Source organism: Mesocricetus auratus, unplaced genomic scaffold (genome assembly GCF_017639785.1).
Source record: "Mesocricetus auratus isolate SY011 unplaced genomic scaffold, BCM_Maur_2.0 Super-Scaffold_100003, whole genome shotgun sequence".
In the NCBI taxonomy this organism is placed as follows: domain Eukaryota; kingdom Metazoa; phylum Chordata; class Mammalia; order Rodentia; family Cricetidae; genus Mesocricetus; species Mesocricetus auratus.
Window position 1 is genome coordinate 119,222,190 of NW_024429188.1, and position 10,281 is coordinate 119,232,470.

The 10,281-nt window shown below is 42.0% G+C and overlaps 1 pseudogene; it reads left to right on the forward strand.

The window, feature by feature from the left end:
• Positions 1–335: 335 nt before the first annotated feature.
• On the forward strand, positions 336–9,166 carry LOC121139793 (annotated as a pseudogene).
• The last annotated feature ends 1,115 nt before the right edge of the window (positions 9,167–10,281 follow it).

The window sequence follows — 10,281 nt, forward strand, 5'->3', positions numbered from 1 at the left end:
AAAGATAAGTTACAGATAAAACTTTAATCTCACAAAGATAGGACAGAATGTTGTCTTTAAATTTTGCCAAATGCTAATGGACTAAATATTATGAACAATAGTTCTTGCTTAATAGCTGTTTTGTTATATATAATTTTGCTATGTTAATGTTAAAACCCTCCTTTTTATCTAGACAGAAAAGAGGAGATGATGGGGAATGTCCATCTGAATGCTGTGAATAAATGTTACTCTTTTTGGTTGATGAATAAAGCTGTTTCAGGCAAAGGACAGGCAGGATGTAGCCAGGTGGGAAATCCAAACAGGTATAGAGAAAGGTAGCAGGAGGTGTCTTAGAGATGCCGTGCAACTGGGAAGGTAGGATGCCCGGGCATTCTCTGGTAAGTCAAGACCATGTAGAGATACCCAGATTAATAGAAATTGGTTAATAATTAATAGAAAGCTAGCCAATAAAAAGCCTGAGCCATCAGCCAAACAGTTTATAATTAATATAAGCCTCTGTGTGTTTATTTGGGACTAAACAGCTGTGGGACAAGGTTGGACAGAAAATACCACCAATAGGATACCTTCCCAATAGTTTTAAGAATATTTCAAATAATGCTGCTGCCTGAACCCATGTTGATGTCCATGACCATGCTGCTACAGAGGACCATGTTGGGGTCTATGGTTCTGCTGAGGCTATGGGGTCATATTTAAGTCTGTAGCCCATGTTACTGAAGGGACCAGCCCCCTGCTTTAGCAGCCATGACAGGCTGCAGAAAAGACATGAAGGTCTCTGACTCAGCATATTTCACAAAGGGACTCCAGGACAGACCAAACCATCTCCCTTAGCCTCCAGGATACTTAGTTCCTGGAAGCTGTGTATACCAAGCCACCTGCAAGAAACAAAACCTCAGAAACCACAGAATGTTCCCAGCAACAGCCAATGAGAATAACTGGCAAACAAGTATTCCCTTGATTGTCACCAATCGACCTGTACCTCTCCCAACACCTCTCACCACCCACTAATATAACCCTGTGGTTTGTGCTTTTAATTACCACAGCAGTAGACTAGGAAGGCACATCCTCTGGTGGCTGCTGAATCAGCTAACTAGACGAGGTCCCTATCACAGTGGGACTGAACAATAAATCTTGCTTTTGCAGTTCGGTGAGTCTATCTCCTTGGTGGTCTTTGGGGGGTCTTTGAGACTTGGGCATAACAGTTACCACTAAGGATCAGGTGAATATCCATGGTCTGTGCTGCTGTCTTAGGTCATGTTGATGTACTTAGCTTGTGCTGTGGCAGAGGGCCATGTTAGCATACATGGTCTATACTGCCACTGGAGACCATGCTGATATCCAGGGCATGTGCTGATGCCAGAGCCTATGAGTTTATCTATGGTTCATGCTGTATTGATGACTGCAAACTCACAATTGAGAAAGTGGGACATGGAAGGCTTCTGTGACAACCCCCACCTGTGCCCCATCCCTATCCTACTCCCACCCTATCCCCACAAATTGGGTTTTATTCTTTGGGGGAGGTCAAAAGTTTGGAGTGTGGACTTAGGAGGCGGGGAGGTGGATGAAATGGGGTGCCATGATGTAAAATTCCTGAATAATCAATACAAATATTATAAATCCTTAAAATAACCCCCCCAAAAAAGAATATTTAAGATCTGTGGAGCCAGCAGTATCCCAAGTTTCGCCTCCCAGGTACATTTCCCACATGATGTTTTGCAAAGCTGATTTAATACTAATCCTTACTCTTACTTCCCTCTCATTCCTAATCTTAGAAAAGAAAAGCCTACTGCATATCATGTTATCATTTTAAATTTATTTACAAATAGTTTCTAAAGTTTTTTATTTATTTATTTTTATTATACGAGACAGGATGTCTCTGTATTGTTTCTAAAGTTTAAGTGACCAGATTTGTTAACTGCTTACTATGACATTTGCCTAGTGGGCATATCCAGCATCTGAGCTTGCTCCTGCAGTTAATATTCTATTATTAATATTCCAGGAGTAATATGCATGTTACAAAATGTATCCTGAGCTCCTGGACTGAGGATACAACTTACAAATGCACTTACCTTGACTCTATCACAACCTAGCTCCACTTACACATTGCAAATACTTTAATTGACCTAATACAGGAGAAAACGAATCTAACAGAATTATCTGAGATGTATAAATTTTACAAGTATAAAAGAGCAATGAAAACCAAGGCAACATAATGCCTACAAAAATCACTAATTCCACATTAGCAGCCTCCGCTGAAGAAATGTAAGAAATGCGGTTGGGCTTTCAAGAAATGACAATATCCTCTTTGGGATCCCCTGGCTTGAGCACAGCAGTCAGGTTGACTCCCCCCAGATGGACAACCAAGCGACCAGGAGCCTGCAGAGACAGCTGGTCCACTTCTGCCCGCACTCAGGGCAGAGGGCAAAGGAAAGACATCAGAGGCCAGAGAATATTGGATTTGCTTATACCCACCAAAAGGGAACCCTGGTTGCCTACACATAAGAGAGGAAGAGGCTCATTTCTACACCCACTGGAAGAAGTGATGGGGAAGAGGCAATATAAGAACACACTCAGCAACAGAAAATCAAATATGACACCACCAGAGTCTAGAGATTCTACACCAGTAAGACCTGAACACCCCAATGCAGATGAAGCAGAAGGGAATGACCTTTAAAACAGCTTCATGAAAATGATAGAGGCCCTCAAAGAGGATGTGAGAAAATCCCTTAAAGAAATGGAAGAAAAAAACTAACCAAAAATGCAAGAAATAGAAGAAAAAACAAACCAAAAAATCCAACAAATGCAAGAAAGGGAGGAAAACACAAAGCAAAAATTACAACAAACAATTCAAACAGTGCAAGGGTTTAAAGCTGACATGGAGACAAAAAAAACAGTCTGAAGGAATGCTGAAAATAGAAAATCTGGGGAAACGATCAGGTACAACAGATGCAAGCATAACCAATAGAATACAAGAGATGGAAGAGAGAATCTCAGGTGTTGAAGACACACTAGGAGAAATAGATTCATCGACGGAAGCAAATCTTAAGTCCAAAAAATCCCTAACACAAAATATCAAGGAAATATGGGACACCTTGAAAAGACCAAAGCCAAGAATAATAGGTATAGAAGAAAGTGAAGAAATCCAACTCAAAGGTACAGAAAACATATTCAACAAAATCATAGAAGAAAACGTTCCCAACCTAAAGAAAGACATACCAATGTAGGTACAAGAAGCTTACAGAACACCAAGTAGAGTGGATCGCAAAAAGTCCCCTTGCCACATAATAATCAAGACCCCAAATATACAGAATAAAGAAAGAATACTTAGAGCAGCTAAGGAAATAAGGTCAAATAACATATAAAGGCAAACCTATCAGAATCACACCTGACATCTCCATGGAAAATCTGAAAGCCAGAAGGTCCTGGATAGATATTCTACCAACACTAAGAGACCAAGGATGCCAGCCCAGACTACTATACCCAGCAAAGCTTTCAATCATTATATATGGAGAAAACAAGATATTCCATGACAAAACCAGATTTAAGCAATACGTAGCCACTAACCCAGCCCTACAGAAAGTTCTGGAAGGAAAACTCAACTCCAAGGAAGTTAACTACAACCAGAAAAACATAGAAAATAGATACTCCCATTTTACAAACACCCAAAAGAGAAAAGGGGTGGAAATCCACATACAATTCCACCAAGAACTACCATTCCAAATCAAACGAGAACTAACAATCAAAGGTAATTAATATCCCTCAATATTAATGGTCTTAACTTGCCCATAAAAAGGCACAGGCTGTCACAATGGATTTGAAGACAGAACCCATCCCATCCTTCTGCTGCATACAAGAAACATACCTCAACCTCAAAGACAGACATTACCTCGGAGTAAAGGGTTGGGAAAAGAATTTCCAATCAAATGGTCCCAAGAAACAAGCAGGGGTAGCAATCTTAATATCTAGCAAACTAGACTTTAAACTGAAATCAATCAAAAGAGATGAAGGAGGTCATTTCATATTCATCACAGGAAAAATCCACCAAGATGAAGTCTTGATTCTGAACATCTATGCCCCAAATACAAAGGCATCCACATTCTTAAAAGAAACATTACTAAAGCTCAAACCACACATAAAACCTCACACACTTGTAGTGGGAGACTTCAACAGCCCACTCTCACCACTAGACAGGACTAAAAGACAGAAACTTAACAAAGAAACAAAGAACTAATAGAAGTTATGACCAATTAGGTTTGACAGACATCTAAAGAACATTCCATCCAAACACAAAAGAATATACGTTCTTCTCAGTGCCACATGGAACCTTCTCAAAAATTGACCACATACTTGGCAACATAGCAAACCTCAACAGGTAAAATAATTTTAATAACTCCATGTATCTTATCAGACCACCATGCTTTAAAATTAGAGTTTAACAAAGCAACATCCAAGATTAATCCACAAACCTATGAACAGCTGATTTTCGACAAAGAAGCTAAAATTATACAATGGAAAAAAGATAGCATCTTCAACAAATGGTGCTGGCATAGCTGGATATTGGCGTGTAGAAGACTGCAGATAGATCCATGCCTGTTGCCATGCACAAAACTTAAATCCAAATGGATAAAAGACCTCAACATAAATCCAACCACACTGAACCTGTTAGAAGAGAAACTGGGAGTTACCCTTGAACAAATTGGTACAGTAGACTGCTTCCTGAACATAACACCAGTAGCACAAACACTGAGATGGACAATTAATAAATGGGACTTCCTGAAATTGAGTAGCTTCTGTAAGGCAAAGGACACAGTCAGCAAGACACAAAGGCAGCCAACAGAATGGGAAAAGATATTCACTAACCCCACATCTGACAGAGGGCTGATCTCCAAAATTTACAAAGAAATCAAGAAGCTAATCTGTAAAACACCAACAGACACAATTAAAAAGTGGGGGACTGAACTAAATAGAGAATTCTCAGTAGAGGAGTTTAAAATGGCTGAGACACACTTGAGAAAGTGCTCAACATCATTATCCATTAGGGAAATGCAAATCAAAACAACCCTGAGATATCATCTTACTCCTGTCAGAATGGCTGAAATCAAAAACACCAATGACAGCTTATGCTGGAGAGGATGTGGAGAAAGGGGAACACTCCTCCACTGCTGGTGGGAGTGCAAACTTGTACAGCCACTTTGGAAATCAGTATGGAGATTCCTCAGGAAAATGGGAATCAGTCTACAAGACCCAGCAATTCCACTCTTAGGCATATAGCCAAAAGATGCCCATTCATACAACAAGGATTTCTGTCCCACTATGTTCATAGCAGCATTATCTGTAATAGCTAGATCCTGGAAGCAACCTTGAAGCCCCACAACTGAAGAGTGGATAGAGAAAATGTGGTACATTTACACAATGGCGTACTATTCAGCGGAAAAAAAAACAATGGAATCTTGAAAGTTGCAGGCAAATGGATGGCGCTAGAGGAAACCATCCTGAGTGAGGTAACCCAGTCACAAAAAGACAAACATGGTATGTACTCACTCATATATGGATTTTAGATATGGATCAGGGGAGAGTGTCAGCCTACAATCACAGGGCCAGTGAGTCTGGGAAACAGGGAGTTTCCCAAGAGAGATGCATTATATCCCAGAGAAGTGGAAAGAGGCGAGATCTCCTGAGCAGATTGGGAACACGGGGGGGGGGGGGGATCAGGAAAAAGACAGGGGGATAAGAGGAGGGGAGAAGAAGGCATAGGGGAGCAGGAAGGTTGAGTCGAGGTAAGAATAGAGGAGACCAGGATGAGAGAGATACCATAATAGATTGAGTCATTATAGGCTTGAGGAGAGAGCTGACACCAGTGAGATTTCAAGAGATCTACAAGGATAACACCAACTGGAAAACTAAGTAACCGTGGAAAGACTACATTAATTTCCCCTCCTTGATGGTAAGGTTGATGACTACCTTATATGCCATCCTAGAACCTTCATCCAGTGACTGATGGAAGCAGAGACAGATACCCACAAATAAACACTGCACTGACCCCCTGGAACCCAGCGACAGAGATGGAGGAGTGATGAGCAAAGGGGTCAAGACCATGATGGTGAAACCCACAAAGACAGCTGACTGGACAAGGGGGAGCTCTTGAACCCCAGACTGATGCCTGAGAGGCCAACAGGGGACTGATCCAAACTCCATGAATATAGTGCCAGTGAGGAGGCCACAGAAATCACTGGGGCCTTGGGTAGTAGATCCGTGTTTAACAAGGTTTATGAATGATCTTTGGGAGCCCATTCCAAATAGAGGGATGCTCTCTCAGCCTGGACACATGGGGAAGGGCCTAGGCCCTGCCCTGGATGAAATGACATACTTTGGAGATCCCCCCAAGGAGGCCCTCACCCTCCCTGGGGAAAGATGTGGGGATTGGGCTGGGGGTGGTGGTGAGGGTGCGGCTGGGATAGAGAAGGGGGGAGCTGGGATTGCCATTTGAAGCATGCATGTTTCTAATTTAAATTTAAAAAAGGAATGACCATATAATATAAAGTATTTCGGGCAAGGCAAAATGTTTTATTTGGTAGAAGGATATGTAATCATGCTAAATCAAGCAAGCAATAGGGGATCTTGCTGGGTTTTTGTTCCTAATGCAAAGGGTGTTTCTCATTTTGAGTATTCAGAGCTCAGCCTCACATTCTCACACAACTAGCTAATATGTAGTGCTGCAGTTTCTAGAGAGAAATGAAACTTGAGTGCATACTTTGATTTCAAGAAGTGCTGACCATAAAGGAATGTGAATTTCTGCCAGGTGACTTCTTTATTTTATTTAAGTAGAACTTTTTCTTATTTAACCCTTTAAGAGAAACATCTGTATTTTGTTCTCATTTCCCACAAGAGTGAATTAGATAAAATTACAAATATTTTAAATGATTACAAATGTGCTCAAAAAGATCAAAGGAGATATAAATTCCTGAACAAATCCCAAGAGAATTCAGATAGCTGAATGAAAAAATATATAAAAGAATAATTCAAGGAGGCAATAGAAATACTGAAGTAAAACCAACCTGAAATTCTAGAAATTAAAAACTCTAAGTCAAATAAAAAGCTCTTATGGAAAGTCTCACCAATAGAATGAATGAAAGAATGAATGAATGAATGAGCTGGAAAATAGAATGAAAGAATTGGAATATTACAACAAAGACAAAGATAAGTTAATAAGAAGGTATGAGAGGGATTTTCAAAATATTTGGGTCACTATAAAAAAAACAAAATCTGGGCTGGAAAGATGGCTCAGTGGTTAAGAGCACTGACTGCTCTTCTAGGGGTCCTGAGTTCAATTCCAACAACCACATGGTGGCTCACAACCATCTGTAATGAGATCTGGTGCCCTCTTCTGGCCTGCAGGGTTACATGCAGACAGCAAATTTTGTGCATAATAAATAAATCTAAAAAAGAAACCCCACAAGGTCAGTCCCTGCAGTGGCCACCGCTGTCTGCCCTCAGCCAGCAGCTCGGCGCCACCTCGGGCTGGCGTCTGTGGCGAGCTCGACGAGGCGGCTGACTCAATGGCGGCGGCTAGAGGCCCGGAGCTCCTTGGGGTTGGGCCGCGGTGGCGTCTCCATGGGGCTAGCCAGCAGCATCTGTGTGCTGTGAGGACACTTCCACTGCTCCAAGGAGACAGTTCTGGAGTTCTTGGATAGCGTACCTTGGGAGGAGCAGGCAATAATTGAATCCCATCTCTAGGGTTTTTTTGTTGTTGTTGTTGTTCTGTTTTTTGTTTGTTTGTTTTTGTTTTTTGTAGACAAACCGAGAGCCATAAACAGCTTCAATAAGGAAGAGCTTGACTGCCATATCCTCGATGAAGGCTTTACTGCCAAGGACATTCTGAGCCAAAAAATTAATGAAGTCTATTCCTCTGATGACAAGGATGCTTTTTTTATGTCGCAGACCTTGGAGACATTCTGAAGAAACACCTAAGATAGCTAAAAGCTCTCCCCTGGGTCACTCACTTTTATGCAGCAGAGCCATAGTGAACACCCTAGCCGCCATTGAGACAGGTTTTAACTGGGCAAGCAAAACTGAAATACAGTTGGTTCAGGGGCTTGGGGTGCCTCCTGAGAGAATCGTCTATGCAAATCCTTGTAAACAAGTGTCTCAGATCAAGTATGTCGCCAGTAGTGGAGTCCAGAGATGACATTTGACAGTGAGGTTGAGTTGATGAAGGTCGCCAGAGCACATCCAAAGGCCAAGTTGGTTTTGTGGATTGCCACTGACGATTCCAAAGCAGTTTGTCGCCTCAATGTTAAGTTTGGTGCCACACTCAGAACCACCAGGCTTCTCTTGGAACAGGCAAAAGAGCTAAATATCGATGTCATCAGTGTCAGCTTCCACGTGGGTAGTGGATGTAGTGATCCTGAGACCTTCTTCCAGGCCCTGAGGGATGCCCGCTGTGTCTTTGACATGGGGACAGAAGTTGGTTTCAGCATGTATCTGCTTGATATTGGTGGTGGTTTTCCTGGATCTGAGGAATACAGAGCTTAAATTTGAAGAGATCACCAGTGTTATCAATCCAGCTCTGGACAAGTACTTCCCGTCAGACTCTGGAGTGAGAGTTATAGCTGAGCCAGGCAGATACTATGTCGCCTCAGCTTTCACACTGGCAGTCAACATCATTGCCAAAAAAATCAGGGAAGGAGCAGATGGGCTCTGATGATGAAGATGAGTCCAGTGAGCAAACCTTCGTGTATTGCCTGGATGACGGAGTGTATGAGTCATTTAACTGCATTCTTTATGATCATGCCCATGTGAAGCCCCTGCTGCCGAAGAGACCCAAGCCAGATGAGAAGTATTACCCATCCAGCATCTGGGGACCAACGTGTGATGGCCTTGACCGGATCGTTGAGCGCTGTAACCTGCCTGAAATACATGTGGGTGATTGGATGCTCTTTGAAAACATGGGTGCATACACTGTTGCTGCTGTGTCTACTTTCAACGGGTTCCAGAGGCCTTCTGTCTACTATGTGATGTCGAGGCCAATGTGGCAGCTCATGAAGCAGATCATGGCTTCCCACCAGAAGTGGAGGAGCAGGATGCTGGCACTCTGCCCATGTCTTGTGCCCAGGAGAGTGGGATGAACCATCACTCAGCAGCCTGTGCTTCTGCTAGTATCAATATGTAGATGCTATTCTTGTAGTTCTTACCTGCAAATTTAGCTTGAATTAAGGGATTTGGGGGGACCATTTAACTTAATTACTGCTAGTTTTGGAATGTCTTTGTAATATGCAGTATGGAAGGCGAGGAGATGGGTCACACTTACCTGTGTTCCTATGGAAACTTTGAATATTTGTTTTCTATGGACTTTTATCACTTTTCAGACATGATACTAATGTGTGCCCCTCAGCTACTGAGCAAGCATTTGTAGCTTGTACATTTGGCAGAGTGGACCAAAAGCTAATGTTGTGACCCATTTTGAAAATAAACTATCTTGAAAATAAAAAATCACAAAATCTAAGAATCATGAGAAATAAAGAAGGGAAAAAGCAAATCAAAAGTTATAGAAAATACTTTTAACAAAATCATCAGAAATATTCCCAAATCAAAGGAAAGAGATGCCAATCTAGATAAAAGAGGCAGTTAGAACACCAAACAGACAAAGCCATAAAAACCCCTTCCCTTGTCCTATTGTAATTAAACTGTCTTAAGGCTTTTTTTTTCTGTGGTGAAGTACTTTATTAAAAGGGGGCTGAGTTCTGGGCTTGGTGGCATACACCTTTAATCCTAGCACTCAAGAAACAGAGGCAGTCATAGTTCTGTGAGTTCAAAGCCAGCCTGGTCTACATAGTGAATTCCAGGATAGCTAGAACTATTTAGAAAGACCCTGTCTCAAAAGGGGGGAAGGGTGGTGCTGAGGAGTTGACAAGATGTCTCATCAGGTAAAAATGTTTGTCATGCAAGCATGATCACTTGAGTTTGAACCCTGGAAGCCACATAAAGGTGAAATGATAGGACTAACTCCATAAAGTTATCTTTTGACCTCCACACACAAGCTTCTCCAATAAACATGCACATACACATAATAAAATCTTTTTATTAAAAAATACTCTGCCAAAAGAATTGGCTGGCAAAACCAGCAGAGACAGCTGATCTGAACAGGGGAGAGCTCTTGGACCCCAGACCGACAGCGGGGAGGCCAGCATGGGACTGATCTGGACCCCACGAATGTGGGAGTCAGTGAGGAGGCCTGGGCAACCTATGGGGCCCTGAGCAGTGGATCAGTGTTTATCCCTGGAATAC